The following is a 16,619-nucleotide window of genomic DNA, read 5'->3' on the forward strand; positions in this document are numbered from 1 at the left end:
TCTGGAGCAATTTGTCTGGACTCGTGGCAGGCCCTAGAACTCCTCCATGTCCTAGCAGGGAGGAGGAGGAGGAGGAGGAGGAGGAGGGAAACAGCCCAAGTTCTGGGAGGACAAGCACTGCACCCCGGGGCTGGCACGCAGTGAGCAGCACGTCTTGTTGCTATATTTAATCAGAGAGGTCCCCTCTCACCCAGCCTCGATGATAGAGCCTTTTTCTTTTAGATATATATAAAAAATTATAATAAAAGATTCTGTGAAGTTAAAGTAATAAATTACAGGGATCAAAGAAGCGAGCGACCGGCGAGTGACAGCAACGTGAGGCAAAGAATAAAGGAAGCGTTAATGGGATTTCAAGGGGAGAAGGAGGGCAGCAGGGAGGATTTGCTCCAGAGACAGCAGAGAGCTGTGGTGCCAGGACCCCATGACCTGTCCCACATGGGGTCAGATACTTATCCTGATCCATCCCTCCTCAGGCAGAGGCTCACGAGGCGTCTCTAAAGGGGATGTAGGCAGAGCACGGCAGGACAGAGCAGAGTTTGACGACCAGGACAAGCTCCTGGGAGCAGACTGGGACACAGCAGTGCTGGCACTTCTGTTTTGGGAAGGCAGGAGCAATTTCAATGTCTGCTTCCCTAGAAGCAGAGGGCCATCATTTTGGGGGTTGTCTGAGCAGGACCCCATCCCCACAAATCAGCCTCAGAGCACCCCCAGTTTCCCCAGTGCAGCTCCCAGCAGCCTGGAGTGCCCTCAGTCTCATCCTCTGAGGATCAGCTCCCCCCCATCACGATCCAAAGGAGCTAATGGGATTGTAATTCTTTTAATGAGCTGTAATTAATTAATTACCCTGTTAGCACAAGAGCTTTACATTTTTTGGCAAGCACGGTGCAGTTTTGTAGCTAGAGGGAGGCTCTTCCCCTGCACCATCAGGCTCCGATCGTGGCTGCAGACGAGCTCATTCCCCTCCACTTCAATCTGACACAGTTCCCTTTGGGAAAGAACCTTGGAAGCAGCCACACAGCTCGCAGTTCTCTCCCAAATTACAGACAACCAAGGCACAGACATTCATTCAGAGGGATCACAAACATCTCCTGTCAGTCCTTTGAGAACATCCATCCCCTCTGGCAAACTTAACCAGACAAACACGCCACGGGCAGAGAGCAGGAGATACGGAGACCCTCCGTGGTCCCTGCAGAGCAGGAATATAACGAGGGAAATTCCAAAAAGCACTAAGAATGAAGCCAGAGCAGTGTCTGATCTGTGCTGCTCAGCACAGCAGCCCTGGGATGCTCAGATCCACGCTGCAGCCTCCTGCACACCCAGGATGAGGGATTGCTCCCCTGCACAGGAGCCACCTCTTCCAGCTTGGCTTCTCCATTACCTCCACGTTTAATAATTAAAGCATCAGTGTAAAAGCATTAAAGTTTCAGGGACTGACACGTTCAGAGCAAGATGAAGGGCTCAGGGATAAGGCAAGTGCTGCTGCTGATTACTCCTGAACAGCTCAGTCCATGAGGAGCAGGTCCCTGCCCCTCTGCCCCCACGGACGTGTCCTTTTCTCCTCACAAATCCTTTCTTCCCCGATCTGCTTTCCAAGAGCATCCACTCCAGACTGTAGGGGAGATTTGATCATCATCGGGTGTCTCTAAAAAAATCCTAATAGAGGGGGGCTCTTCCCAGGGAGCGTGGCTTTTTATAGAGCACGCGGCTTTGCGTGGAGCCAGCTCCGAGCAAGGGTTACCAGGTACCTTTGGCTGGCTCTGGAGGCGGAACAGGAGGGCTTTCTGCAGGAGCAGATGGAGCTGCCATGCCTGGGAGCCAGCCCAGCCCTGCTGCGGTGACAGACTGTCCCACGCCACCTCCCCCAGAGATGCTGCACCAAGACCCCCTCGCAGGAATTGGGGGAGGCAGCGAGGGGCTGAGCACGGGCACAGCTCATCCCAACACCACCAGACCCCACGGCAGGCAAGCCTTGCCCAGCATCCAACCCACCCCCCTTGTTTCCTCCTATTTATAACCAGCAGGCTGGGGAGGAGGATGCCTCTCCTCTCATTAGGTTGAGCTGGGCAAGAGTACAACATCTTCCCTCTAACACTCACACCAGCTAAGCTCATTGCATCCCCCTGAGTAGCTAACATGGGTTCCCTGATCACACAGCCCAGGGCTCTGGGTCCCTCTGCATTTTGGGGGATATGAGCCCCTTACATGTAGGATGGAATCTCCCAGATGAAACTCTTTAGACATATTATTTGTTCCTAAAAATACACTGAATCCAACCAGAACCTATAAGATCAGGAACAGAGCTCATCCCTCCATGGAGCAGCAGAAATTTGGGGTTGGTGGAGCCCTGCCCATGAGGTTGCAGGGCCAGGAGAGATCTGGGGGCTGAGAATGCAGGCAGGAGTGCTCAGACAACCGCTTCCCTTCCTGCCTCTCCTGCAGAAATGAAATGCAGTTTGCAATTGGAAGTGCAGATGAGCAGGGCCATCTGAGCCTGGGCTGTCACCGGGGTTGGGTGTGCCAGGCCATCAATCCTCTGGTGACACCGCCCGGGCCCGGGCACAACTGAGCATTACCTTGATTAAAAGAGATGGGTGAATGCAGCACTGGGTGCCAGCAGCCTCCCAGGAGAGCCAGGCACGACTGTCCCCCACCACCAGCTCCCCCAGTCACAGGTGACAGCAGGAGCCTGGCGGGTCCCACCTGCCCTCCGACACTCCCAGGGATCGTCCCTCCCTGCCAGGCAGCCAGAGGTCATTCCACTCATTCATCCAGCATCTGAGGATGCTCCTGCCATTTCAAAGCTTCTCCTGGTTTGTCCCCTGCCTTTTCAGGCACTGCAGACACAAAAGAGCCTGTTCTTTGTGCGATGCCACCAACCAGGTGCACCAGCACCCCTGGGTGCAGCCCTGGACTGGATCTAACAATGCCACAGGTCACCCTCTCCTTCTACCTCCAGGTCATTGTCCCAGTTTCCAGCCTTGTTTCACCACTTTTGTATTTCAAAGAGATTTTTGGAGAAGTTTCTTTCGTGGCAATGTTCTCACAGAATCCCAGAGTGGTTTGGGTTGGGAGGGACCTTAAAGCTCACCTCATTCCCACTCCTGCCATGGGCAGGGACACCTTCCACTATCCTAGGGTGCTCCAAGCCCCATCCAGCCTGGCCTTGGACACTTCCAGGGGTATAAATGTGATGCACAGGGATGTCCTGCTGCAAGGTCACCTTTCTCCCAGACTGGCCCCATTTGTGCTGGTCCCTCTCCTTCCCATCTCTGGAAGCTGCAGCCAGCTCCCACAGGGACCCTTCCCAGGTCCCTTCTCCCACTTGTGTTGTTCTTGCACCTGCTTTAGTTAGCTGAACACTAAATATTTTATTTATTACCTCTCTGGAAAGTTACTGGGGAGATTTCCCAGAATAGGAAATCATCAGAGCTGTGAGCTGCTCCTGGGGGGTGCACCAAGCCCGGGGATGGTTCCAACCAGCTCTTTAGTTGTGCTTTGAATGTGCTTTTTTACACCATCATTATCCCTCTTGATTTGGTTCTTTGACCAAGCCATGACTTGAGCTGCTTCAGTGGCACTGCCAAGATCTTCCCATCCACGGGGAGGGTGGTGATCCCCGGGGCTGCTTGTCCACCCTCTGCTCTTTTGGGAATGGGGTGCTCATCCCCCAGGCAAACAGGGTGGCAGGACCCTCTGGAAGGCTGAGGACATCCAGGAGCAGGGATGGCTGCAGGGAGGAGAAGCAAGGCTCGTGTCCCTGAGCGTGGTGGCCCCCCAGGCTGCCCAGGCTGCCCCAGTTCCCTGTTCCAGGTGTCAGGATGATAAAGCCCAGCCCAGCTCCCCGGAGCAGGCGCAGCTCCCATAATTAATGGCACCGCCAGCACTTCCCTGCCGGGCCATGAATAAAACATCGCTGCTGAGCACCCAAACTTTGAAAAATCTCTCCTTTTTTCCTGTTAATTATATTTGTCGGGACACTGTGCTTTTATTATTGTCTCCTCCTGCTTAACCTGGGGCAGGGGGGGAATTGAGTTTGGGGCCCCTTCTTTCAGACTGGCCCCCTGTTTCCTAAAGGAATGGCAGAACTGCCAGGGAGATTTCCCACCCCCCAAATTCCCTTCCCTCCCTTTGGAAAAGGGTTTACCTCTGCATCTTCAAACCTGCTGGATCTCTAGATTTGCTACAGCCATTGGATTTTTTTGCATTCCTGGGTTTTTCAGCATCCAAGAGCCCCTCCTGGAAACCAGCCTGTCCAGACCCTTTCCATCTTGCAAATGTTTTTGCTGCATATCCAGGCTATGGACGTGGAGCTCTCCATTTTCCTCATGAAGATGGGACTGTACCTTTTCCCTGATCCTTTTAGTCCAAAGAAGGAGGGATAAAACAGAGGGACATGTAAGCCAAGGGAGCCCAAGCACTTCAGATTAATTCCTGGCACGAGTTTCAGCACCTCTCCCTGTCTCATTTTCCCCATTTCTCGATAAAATCCACAAAAGGCAGTGGAGGTTTTTCCCTACCTGTCTTTGGCAGCAGATGCTCACAGGGCTGGGAATGGCTCAAGGGGAGAGAGGAGGCTGCTCACAGCTCTGGGTCTCAAACCAGACCCTGAACATTTTCCTCTACTTGCCCAGCCTGCCATGGCTTGGATATTTCCTCCACCCCAACTAACAACTCATGGCACCCATCCATGCCGTGCCTGCAGCATGCAGAGATTTGCACTCTTGAGTGATTTTGGGAGGCTGAGCCCACATTTGTGCCACGAGCCAATCCCACCCCAGAGAGCAGCTCCCATCACTGCTTGGCTGGGAATGGGAGCAATGTCTGAGCAGGAGAGAGATGTTGCCTGCACATATCCAAGTCTGAGCATCTCCCTCTGTGGAGAAAGGTGAAATTCCACCCTGGCTTTGCTGGCTCTGATCCAGGAGCTGCATTAGCAGGGCTCTGTTGGGTCAGAATCAGACTCAAAGCCAGTTACTGCTGTTGCAGAAGTGTCTCAGGCACCCAAAGTGCTGCAGGAGAGGCTGATTCCCTGCCCTGGAGCCGGGCAGAGGCAGCAGCAGCTGAGCTCAGGGCTGTGCCGTGCTGGGACACTGCAGCACAGTCCCCTTGCAGGTGACAACAGCCAGGCCTTGCATTGCCACGATTCTCAGCTGGATTTTAGCTGTGGGTCTGCAGGTCCTGCAGGGCTGGGCACCACAGCTCTGCCCACACCATCCCCAGACGAGGGGGACTCGCAGCAGAGGCTCTGGGACACAGCAATTTCCTGCCTGAGCAGCAAGCTCTGTGCTGCTCCCTGGATCCTCTGCCAGCCCATTTTCTCTCCCTGGGCCCCTTCCAGCTGGGCAGCCCAGCCCCAGCACGGCACAGGGATGCAGCCAGCACATCCAACCTGCTTGGGATGGATGCAGCACTGCCTCAGCCCAGCCACCTCATCCTGCAAGATGCTTTTCCTTCCCTTGCATGTCCCAGGTGGTCTCCTCTGCCTGTCCTGCCGTGCTTCTGTCTTCCTGAAGGTCCTGGAACTGTTCTGCTCCCAGTGAGATCTGAGCTGTACTTTTACAAGCTGGAGTGGAAGGGCTTGAAGTGCTCTCAAAGGGAAGAACTGGGCACCTCCAGCATGGGAAACAGAGCTGCACCCACTCCTAAGTGCTAAGGAGGCTTCCTAGGTTTTTTTAGAGGGGTCCTGCAGGAGAAAGGGATCTTCTCACAGCTTTGTTGCCACAGTGAAAGCCTAAAGCAAGTAAAAGAAATCAATTCTGCCAAGGTGGAGAGGAAGTAAAGAGAGAAAAATGACAGTAATCTCAAGGGGACCACTAAAAATCCCCTGGAGCTCTTCAGCAAAGCAGAGATTAGCAGGAGGATTTGCAGCCGTGCTGGAGGCTGGGACTCTGATCTGCTGCTGAGGTTTTGCATGGGCTTGGGTGAATGGCTTCATCTCATCCCATCCTGTTTCCCTGCCTGGGAAGCAGGGACAGTCTTGATTGCCCAGAAAAAAAAAAATCTCCATTTAGTGGTGGTTGTGAGGCCCTTTGAGATCTCCCAAAGCAGGGAGAAGGCACGGGGAGGCAGAGTGGGGCACAACGGGGTGGTGGGGAACCATGGAACTGATCTGTGCTGCTTCCTGCATCAAACTCTTCCCTCAGATCTCTCATCAGCCTCAGTTAATTGCTCATTTGATGTCTCTGGGATCCGCAGGAGCTTCTGGCCACCCCAGCCCCCTGAGACACCAATGCCCACCAAAAGCAGCCTCACGCCACACACCAAAACCAACAGATTCCCTCTTGAGCCAGGGATTTTGATAAGGCAGTGAGACCAGGAGCACACAGAGGGCACATGAGATGAGTCTTTGTGAAACTGGATCATGAGATGGCCAAGGCCTCAATTCCAGGGCTGTCAAGGTGAATCCTTCCCTGCCTCGGGGTCCCAGGGCACCTCCCTTCATCTCCCCAGAGATGGAAATCAGCCTTCCCCATCCTGGAGCCCTGGCAAGGACTGGGCTTTGCTGGGCACTGGCACCAGCAGCATCCAGCTTTCCCAAGCCCTCCTAACACAAATAAAAAAGAGGGATTTGAGCGGGCCAACAAAGATGGACCCGAAGCAATCCCAGAGGGAGGATATTTTTATAAGCCAGGGCTATAAGAGAAAGGGCAGGAAACCTGACCCATCACAAATCACTCTCCTGTCACTTGCTGTAATCCAGAAATGCTCTGTTAAAAACAAGAGCAGCCCCAGCTGCCGGCAGTGACACAGAGTGGAGGCCAGGGAGGAGGGCAGCTCAGGCTGGGGTCTGCCTGCCAGGGAGGGGAAATCTCTGAGGCTGGAAGTGCTGCTCTGCTCTGCTGGGGTTTATGGAGCTGCCTGTGGCATCTGTCACCTGCAGCCAGCACATGTAGGTGGGGGAGATGTGTCCCTGCCTAATGGCTGGCTGGGCTCAGTCCCTACAGGGCTCAGGACATGTGGGACCCCAGGACATTCCTCTGACTGTCCAGGAAGGCTCAAGCCCTGGGCAGGGGGCTCTGAGACCCTGGCATGCAGCCAAAGGCACCTGTGACTTTGATTTTGACCCATGGAACAAACTACCAACTCTGTATGAAGAATTACAAGCCACAAAAGTTTAAGTAGCATAATAGTAGTTGTCACAGGGTGAAAAACAGAATTTTGGGGGTTTTTAGAATGGAGGTTCGGGGTCCCAAGATGGAGGGAATTGGGCGTGCCCTGTCCTTCTTCTTTCTCCTTTCTAACCTCCATGATTTGGGTGATGTTGGCACTTTTAGGTTGGTTCAGAGTAGAGACTGACTGTCTAACATGGGTGATAGGTATTGGAACATAATTGTAAATATAGTACACATAGTTTTTAGTATAAAAGACAGCACCAGCCCAGGAGGCGGGCAGTGTGCCTCTGGCTGGCCTGCTGAACAGATCTGCAGCAGGTCAGAAAACAAATGTAAGAGATAAGAAATAATAAACAACCTTGAGAACTGCAGCCGAAGAGCCCTGACTCCTTCTTCGACAGCTTGGCTGGGAAAAAAGACTTCCTAACACATCTGGGAGTCATCCTGATAGTGGTGACTGCCAGAAGGACACAGCTCCATGTTTCCAGTCTGTCCCCAAAAACACACTGCCCAGGCAGGGCAGGGGCAGGCAGGGCCCCAGTGCTCAGTGAGTTGGACCTGGTGCTAATGAGGTTGGGAAGTTGCCTCCTCTTTCCTCAGCCATGGCCATGGTGCTGTGAGCCCCTGTGGCCACCACTGCAGCTAAAAACACCAGCTAGCAGTGATTCACCTGAAAAATGAGGTTCTGGGGCAACAGGAGCACTTTGCCAATTCAGCACAAACCGAGGCAGTAATTACTAGGGGAGCAAAAATAATTCAAGGGTATTGAAGCACTTGAGGGCTTCCAAAAGGTTTTTTTTCCTTGGGAGATGCAGATTCCCATTTACTTTGAGGTTTTCCAGGTGAGATCTTTGACAGCATTTTAACATTTTCCATTTTAACATTTTCCATTTTAATGTTTTCCATGTCCAAACCCAGCTGCTCTGATCACAGGGCATGGAGCAGCTCAAGAGGAGGCAAGAAGCCCCTGAGAGAGGACTGGGAGTCTCCTCCCTCCCTCCTTCCCTGGCTCCATCAGGGTTTCACAACCACAAAACCTATTTTCTCATGTCTCCCTCTCTTGACAAAACCAAATGTCCTGGACCACCTTCAGCTCCAAGGTCAAAAGATCTGGTGATCCCAGGAATCTCCTGGGCACGGGAAGAGCCTGGAGCAGGGTGTGGTGAGGTGCCCCCAGCCCAGCCCCCTGCTGCACCCTCCTCTGAGGCCAGTGCACACCAGCTTGCTCAAACAAAGCCCATCTGTGCAGATTAATTACCAGACGATGTTTGCTCTGTTGCAGAAGCTGATTGGCTGATGGAAGTTTAAACAGGATGGAGAAGGGAGAACGGAGCACGGTGTCCTAGAGATGGAACACAGCCTCTGGGTCCCGCCCAGAGTCACATCCCCACGGCAGCACCCCTTGAACCCCGGACACTGTGAGCACCTCACTGGCCCAGACACAGAGGGTGGCATCCCCAGAGAGCCACCAGCCCCAGGACAACCTGCCCTGCAGGTTACAGGGGACACAAAATGACCTGTCCATACACCGAGAACAAAATCCCTGCCAGGGTCTGAAAGTCCAGGGAGCCTGTCAGAGACAGCCCAGCAACAGCCCCCAGGAGCATGCATGGACAAGCCTGTGGTGAGGTGGGGAAGGACAGGGCAAGGAAACCCCTTTGCAGAAGCAGTTCCCACAAAAACAGACTCCTGCTCTGGCCTGGCTGCCCAGCTGGAAGAAGAGCCCTGCTTGGGGCTGGAGCACATTGCCGCACCCTGAGCTGGACCAGGAAACCACCCTCAGTCCCTTCAAGCTCCGAGGTGACCCCCAGGCCAGCACATCCACTCTTCCCTTTGCTGCTGGGGGCAGATGAGGGGCCCAGGCCTAGAGAAAAAATCCCAGTTTTCCTCCTCTCCTTTCCAAGTCACATGGGAGATTGCTGGTTCATCCCTGAGCCCCTAGAACACTTCCAGCAGAGGTGGACTGCTGTAGATCACTGCTTTGAGCCTCCAAATGACCCTTCCTGGCAATCAAGGAGCCTTCTGGACCTCAGTGGGAGGTGAAACAAGGCTGGAGCAGCTGCATAGGCTCATCCATCCCATCCCATCCCATCCCATCCCATCCCATCCCACCCCATCCCAGACTCACACTCAGCTCCTGAGATGGCTCCTGGAGCTCTCCTCTTCCTCCTACCTCCCAAGCACTGGTGGAGAAAGGTCTCACCTCTTTGGAGCCAGCCCTCACCACCCTCTCCTGCTGCTGGAGCCCAGAGGAGACCACCACACCTCCATTCCTGCCGTGGGCGAGGCTGAGGAGCCGGGGAACCTCGGCAGCTCAGAGAGGACGTTTCCCCACGGATGGACCCAGAGCAGGGAAAGGGCTGGGGAAGGAGGAGAACCTCCCTTCAAGCCAGCAACGCTTGCTCAACCACTGGTTAGTGGCTCCACAGGAAACACCTTGCCATGCTCGCCTGGAAAGACATGTTCCCAGTGAGGCAAGGCCATCAGCGGGCAGGGAGTGGACAGGAGGCTGCAGGAGATCCACCCCTTGGCACATGCAACCTTCTCTTGGCCCCAGCTGGTGAGGAGGCTGCCAGCAAGTCCTTTGTGCAGGATGGGGTCTGCTGTGGCCATTCCTGAAGGTAAAAGGGCTTTCTCATCCCTGACCTACCCAGCCTGGGCTTGCTCCGGTGTAGCTCTGGTGTCTGGTGTTCTAATACACCTTTGTGCTCCTCAGCTTTATTTTAGACTGAAGCTGCGAGGTCACATGTGAGGCTTTTGGAGAAATGCTTCTCCCTACCCACTCCTGAGCTGCTCCTGGACCAGGATCTGCAGGTTCACAGCGTGCTCCAAGTCCAAGCTGTGGCTGGTTAAAACCAACAAGGCTGAAAAATGGGTGGACTGTGAGGAGGTGTTCAAGGCCAGGCTGGACAGGGCTTGGAGCAGCCTGGGACAGTGGAAGGTGCCCCCGCCCATGGCAGGGAGTGGGAATGAGATGGTCTTTGGGATCCCTTCCAACCCAAACCTTTCTGTGTTAATTCAGTTCCTCTAAATTTTGCTTGACCTTTAGGGCGTGGACAAATCCTGGGGGTGTTGGGAGGCAGAGATAAGTGTTGGGAAGGACCCCAGGCTTCACCATAAGCCCATCTGGACACCTCAGCACTAGAGAACCTTCCAGGAAAGCTGGTTGAAGGTGCCACAAAGGACTGGGGACAGCAGAAACCTGGAGCAGGAGGTTGGGACAGCACCGTACCCAAACAGGTCTTGCCTACTTTGTGGAGAACAACCCAAACCTGCCTGTTAGAGTCATGGCAGAGCTGCTGGATGACAAGGAGTAGCCACCCAGGCTTGTCCCAGCATGGAGCTCCTCCATGGCCACCTTCTGCTGCCAGCTCTCATGGACAGGTGCTAGATGCGCCTGTCCTGCTCCAGCACACGACACCCACAGTTCCATGGCTCTGCCAGGGACCCCCTGGGAGCACAGGGCATGGTAGAAGGCTCCATTCTCTGCCAGGAGAAGGTTACTCAGAGTAAAAGCATGTGCTCGTGTGTCATACAAACAAACCCTGCGTCCTCCTCCCACCACAGTCCCCGCAGAGCCGGGCGGGATCTCCAGTGCTCACCACAGCCACGCCAGCCTTTCCCATCACACCCCTCCGAGGTGCCTCCACCAGGGCCCTCAGAGCTCGGGCATGGGCTGGAGGAGAGGAGCCCTACCTACATGGATGTGCCAGGAGCCATCACATCCCTGAGGGACGGCTCTCTCAGCTGGCACCAGCCTTACCTTGTGACATGGCACACGCCATCCTTTCCCCCGCTGTGCCGCGGTGGTGACGGATGCTCAGAGCAAAGCAGCACAGCTCCACTGTCATCAGGGACACAGAGTCCCTGCCCATGATGAGGGGGTTGGGACTGGATGGTCTTAAGGTCCTTCCAACCCAAACCATTCCATGATTCAAAGCCATTTTCCAAAGGCTGGTCTCACCCTCCCAGGGGTTGGGTAATTTCCATGCTCAGACCCCTCTTCAGGTGCTGTTTCAAAAGGGCCACATCATCTGCCTTCCCACACCTCCATGCAGCCCCATGCCTGCTCTGCTGCAGAGCCACGGCTGCTCCCGGCTCAGGAAGGCTGAGACATTAAGTGGGAAAACACTGATTTTTCAAGGGGCTGCACCAACACAGGTGAATCAAAGCCCAGCCTGGGAGAGCTGCAGCTCAAAGCAAGCCAGGAAGAATTTCTTTCCAGCCACACATGAGGGAAGGGGAGGAGGAGAACCAGGTGAAGCTCAGGATGAAGCATCATCTGCTGCGTGGCTCTGCAGGATGTCACCAGTTTTCACAGCCCTGATCAAATGGAGATCTGTGGTTTGTAAACACACAAGGGTGTCTGGTGAAATCAAAGGGCTGTGGGCTCAGGGTGAAACACTCCCATAGCCGTGAGTCAATCCGTAGCGTTGCTGTGGACAGGAAGCTGGTGAGTCATGGATCACAGCCAGGCTGGAGGTGACCACCCAGAACATCCCTGTTATTTATAGCCACGACACTGATACGGGCAGAGAGACCCCAGCAGCTGCCCCAGGCAGGGACAACACGGTGCATTCCCAGCACGGCACCTGCTGGGCACCTACGGCCCCCATCTCCTGGGTCCCCAGCCAGGATTCCCAACCCAGAGCCGGGTTCTGGTGTGCTGGATGTGCCCCCTTCACCCAGCTAACACTCTCCATCCAACAGCCAGTCTCTGCTAAAGCCAGCTGCCTAAATGCAGAACTTCCCAAGCCTCTCCCTCCATGGGTACCGCTCTTGGAAAGAAACGTATGGAAGAACAAACGCAGAGTTTGCAGAGGGATTTCTTACAGAATTTATCTGCAAATCAAGTGGCACCAATGAGATGGAGAAACTCTTGGATGAAGCCTTTCTTCCATCTTGAAGGTTTGTCTTTGCCAGCCAGACCCCACCTGGATGGCTCAGGACTTTCCTCCCGTCTCCACAGCCAGCCTTCATCCTCAGACTCATCCTCCATCCCCATCTGCACCCTCCTTTGAGACATTTGGGCCGTGCCTCTCCAACGGGGACGGAGCAGCTGCGAGCACAGCATGCAGAGCTGGGGGCCAGCAGCAGAGCTTGCCAAGAGATCCAAGGAAGGGCTGCTTGTGAGGAGCTGCCCTTTGCTTCGTGCCTCCCTTCCGACTGCGTGGTGTGCTCAGCCAAATATCATTAAAGGTTTATCCACACGCTGATCAACTTATTTGCCTTCAAAGCTGGAGCGAGATCGGTCTCCAAGGGGAGAGGTGGTGGATGTTGCACCATCTTCCAAAACAACAGAGGACGCACAGGCACGCCGAGAGATTGGCCAGGACACTCTGGAAAGAAGTGGTGATGCCTTCAAAGTGGAGAATGGGTTGATAAGGGGGGAGTGGGGAGAGACATTTTAGCTCCTACTGGGTAATTATCACCCGTGGAAAGCTGAGGAGTTAGCTGGTGGGAGGGAAATTACAACCTATCATAAAACCAATCTCTCCCAAATCCAGTCTCTTCAGTGCTCAGGAGTGTTTGGTCTGGTTCCAAGGCTCAGCTTCTGGAGGAGTTTGAGAGGTCCCTCGACAGAGCTCCAACCCTCTGCAAAGCAGACACCACATCCCTTTTGTTCGGAGGAGCGCGAAAACGGGGGACGCGCCAGGAGAGGGGCTGGAGGAAAACAAACGGCTTCATTCAGGAGAACCAGTCCTGGTGAGATGAGAAGGGACTTAATTACAGTAAGTCCCTTTACAGCAAAACTGCCAGGTGCTAAAAGACTTTTTAATTTAGCAGAGAAAGGCAGATCAACGCCAAGCATCTGGAAGCCGAAGACGGAGAAAATCCAATTAAAAATCAGGCAACGCTGCGAGTAGAACAAGCTATGGAGTGATGGATTATTCATTCCACGATGTCTTCAATTCAAGAGAGGGGCAGAATAATCGATCCTTCCAGCACTTCCACACTGACTGTTGATGATGAACACTCCAGCCCAACTTTTGGGAGCGTGCACATTCCACCGCGAGAGCCCGGCCCTCACCTTGGCAAACTGCAAAGTTCCCATGGATGATGGAGGACAATCCACCAGCCCTACTAGGTAAGTTGTTTCATGCTTGGAGGCATTAATAACCCAGAACTAGCAGCCAACTCCATGGAAACCAACTGGTAGTCAGTGACAAGTTCTCCTGTTGCTATAGGAACAGGGCCCAAACAAATAAAAATTACCTATAATTTCTCCTCCCCAAAGTTCTCCCACATTACATTTCCATAGCAACTAATTAGCTCGTTATTGATCAGAACCAAACCAGTGCAGGTGTGAACCAAGCCAGTGGACCAGTGGAAGTGCCTGGCTGCCATGGCCAGCTCCATCCTCTCTCGTGGTGAGCTGAGACGAGCCTTTAAGATGCTTGATGCTGGGTTTGAGAGGAAAAGTTGGAACACAAGGAGCTGGGGATCTCAGGGCTGGATTCCTTCATGCCTTCCCCAGGATACCTCTGATATAAATATCACTTGCTCCCTTCTATTTCTAGCTGTCACCTTACACCTCAGGTTTTTTTCCTCGTTGTTCTTTTCCAGTCTCCCCTCATCTCCTCCAGGCCCAGAGCTGCTCTGTTGGACACCTGCTTGTCTTGGCAATGATCTCTCATCCTTCTGGCCAGGATATCTGAGTCTCTTGGCTTGCTGCTACCTCTCCTGGACCAAGCCAGCACACTGCAGGGTCCTTGCAGGAGTCTCTCTTTCCTCATGTACACCCACAGCTACAGCCCGGCATCCTCCTCTGGCAGTCCACTGTCTTAGATCTCTTCTGTCCCCAGCCCTGGAAGTGTCCAAAGACAGACTGAATGGGGTTTGGAGCAATGTGGTCCAGTGGAAGTTGTCCCAGGGTTGGAACTGAACGATCTGGAAGGTCCCTTCCAGCCCAAACCATTCTGGGATTCTCTGATCCAAGGAGATTGTGTGCATTGAACCACAGGCAGCAACGAGGTAAATTAGCCACAGCCACCCGCTCGAGGGGAAAAACTGCTGTAACACCCAAACCAAGGGAAACAGAGCTGTGCCAGGTCAAGGAGAGCTCAGGCAGAGCAGCTCCACCAGGCCTCTGTCCTGGGACCCTGCAAACCCAGTGCAAGGTGGTCTGGTGCAATGGCAGCACCACACCACAGCACTACACGGGCCAGGTTGGGCTGTGGACCCTCATCTTCTCCTCCCCCTGTGCCCTGGGGTCAGCAGCACTGGCACTGGAATGGGACACACGTGTCCCTCAGCATCTCAGAGGAGAAGTTGAGGTCAGGGTGGAGGATGTTGTTCTCATCCCAGTCTGGGGAAATTCCTGGGGTCTCAGCATAGCCAAGGCCTTCCCTGCTATGCCCAAGCCCCTGGCAAGGACCAAGGGATGGAGGAGGGGCTGCTGCTTGCTCTGCCCCTCCTGTTTTGTTACCCCCAAAATCACACACACAACAAACACCCCATGAAGCCCTTGCTGACAAAAAGGCATCTGGAGCAGGGGGCCCTACAAGGAACATCCCCCCATGCCAGGGGCTGCACTTCCAGTTGAATTCATGTCAATCACACGTGAATCTCTGTAATTAATTGCTGCCACCTGCCACCACACACGTGGCAGATGTGCAGAGAGCTGAGCACATCCCTGCACAGACTCCAGGCAGGGCAGGGTGAGGCCAGGCTGGGTACCAGGAGTGCCGGGGGATGCTGGATTTGCTCCAGCCTGCAGCAAGGTGGAAGGTTTTGCCAAGGAAATTGCCTTTTTTTAACCAAAACCAACACAACCTGCAGGGTTCAGCCCCCACTGGGACATTCAGTTAATTCACCCATCCCCAAAATGTGACTGACCCCAGAGTGGACAGAGCCTGGCTGCTGTGTCACTTCCCTGGTGTCACATGAGGACCAAGTGGCATCACACAAGCCCCTGCCTCTCCTCCCTCCCCCACCAGCCCTGTTTCCACCTCACCCATGGGAATCTGATTATCAGCAAGATCTCTGCCACCTTCAGATGTGATCAAAACCACAATTCAATTAAATTTGATTGGATTGAAAGCAGAGGGTTGGAAGGAGACAGGCACGTACACCCAGCGTGGGATGCCATGCCCCAGGAAAGGAGGCTGGGATCTGTAGGATCTGCAGGATGGTCACCCCAGGTGAAGGAAAAGCCAGGATGCAGCTCTGACCCTGGGATGAACTCCATCCCTTGGGGGCAGGAGCCTTTGCCAAGTCACTCATCCTCCTTCTGAAGGATCCTGGATAGAGTAAGGTGAGCCCAACCTCCTGAAGACGCTTTTAATTCTTTCTCATCTTCTGAAATCAAATAAAATTCCAAATGAGAAACTTTGTCATCTGAGCAAGAGAAGAGGGGGGGGAAAAAAAAACCCAGCGAAACATGCCTGGAGATGAAAGGGAATTGTAGATGGGTGCTTCATCTCTTGCTCTTGTAAGGAACGTGAACATAAAAAAAGGGAGAAACAAACAAAAAAATCCCAGACACAGTTAATGAGCTTTGCATTTAAATGTGCCACCAATGTCACTGCACAGACAGTTCCTCCAAGGTCCCCCGTTCCTGCTCACCCCAGACAATGGGTCGGAGCAAACATTGGGTGAGATTAAATTCCACTGGTGTTTGGTAAATAAAACATGCATTTTGAGAAACCAGGGAAAAGTTTGTTTAATATTTTAGTACATCTGGTCTCCCCGCCCGTACGCGGCCTTACAAAATGTTTTGCATATTTATTTTAGCATGCACTAGATTTATTTAAAAATAGCATCACCAGCACTGGAAACAGCCCACTTGCTTTTCATCTAGATCTTTGCATTGAATCAATGAATCCAAAATTAAACAAGGTTGGGTGAACTAAATCTATAAAAGGACCTATTTGCTGATCAATACAGGAATGGATGCCTGGGATCTCTTTGCTGGGTGAAATATGAGGACTTACGAGAGAGAAATTGCTTTTGTTATTATATTTTTTAAAAAATTCAGATTTAATCTCGCCACATAAAAAAATTATTTATCGGAGAGATGCTTGGTCCTAAATAATTCATGCTGGTTGTATAGTACCCAGAAGACAGAAGACTCCTGTCTTCCATTCCTAATGAGAGGGGAAAAACACCTCAAATACTTTCCTTGGATTCACTTTCATTGCTGGAGGGAGATTAAATTCTACTTGGCTTCCAGAGGGTGTCCTCCCCCAGGGGAGCAGAGCCCCCCAAATCACAGAGAAACCACAACGTGCTGTGTATGGAAGGAGAAGAGCTTCAGACTCATCTGGAGGCCAAATTTTAGTCACCAGTAAGAGACACTTGGCTCTGGTGTTGAGGTTCAAGGTATGACTTTGGTGACCAAGGAGCCAGGACAAAGAAGGGTCTCCTGAAGAAGCCATCTCAATATAAATAATACAATTCTTTATATTTTTTTATATATATATAGTCCATAATATAAATTCATCCTCTCCAAAACAGGGTAGGGGTGAAGCCACCCTGGGGACACTGAGCCCCCTGTAAAGCAGA

The 16,619-nt window shown here is 53.1% G+C and overlaps 1 long non-coding RNA gene across 1 annotated transcript; it reads left to right on the forward strand.

The window, feature by feature from the left end:
* Positions 1 to 12,327: 12,327 nt before the first annotated feature.
* On the forward strand, positions 12,328 to 13,413 carry LOC119707017. The gene is made up of 3 exons (XR_005258659.1): positions 12,328 to 12,464; positions 12,620 to 12,818; positions 12,897 to 13,413. It is a non-coding gene; the product is annotated as an uncharacterized LOC119707017 (long non-coding RNA).
* The last annotated feature ends 3,206 nt before the right edge of the window (positions 13,414 to 16,619 follow it).

The sequence above is a fragment of the Motacilla alba genome, chromosome 14, assembly GCF_015832195.1.
Source record: "Motacilla alba alba isolate MOTALB_02 chromosome 14, Motacilla_alba_V1.0_pri, whole genome shotgun sequence".
NCBI lineage: Eukaryota > Metazoa > Chordata > Aves > Passeriformes > Motacillidae > Motacilla > Motacilla alba.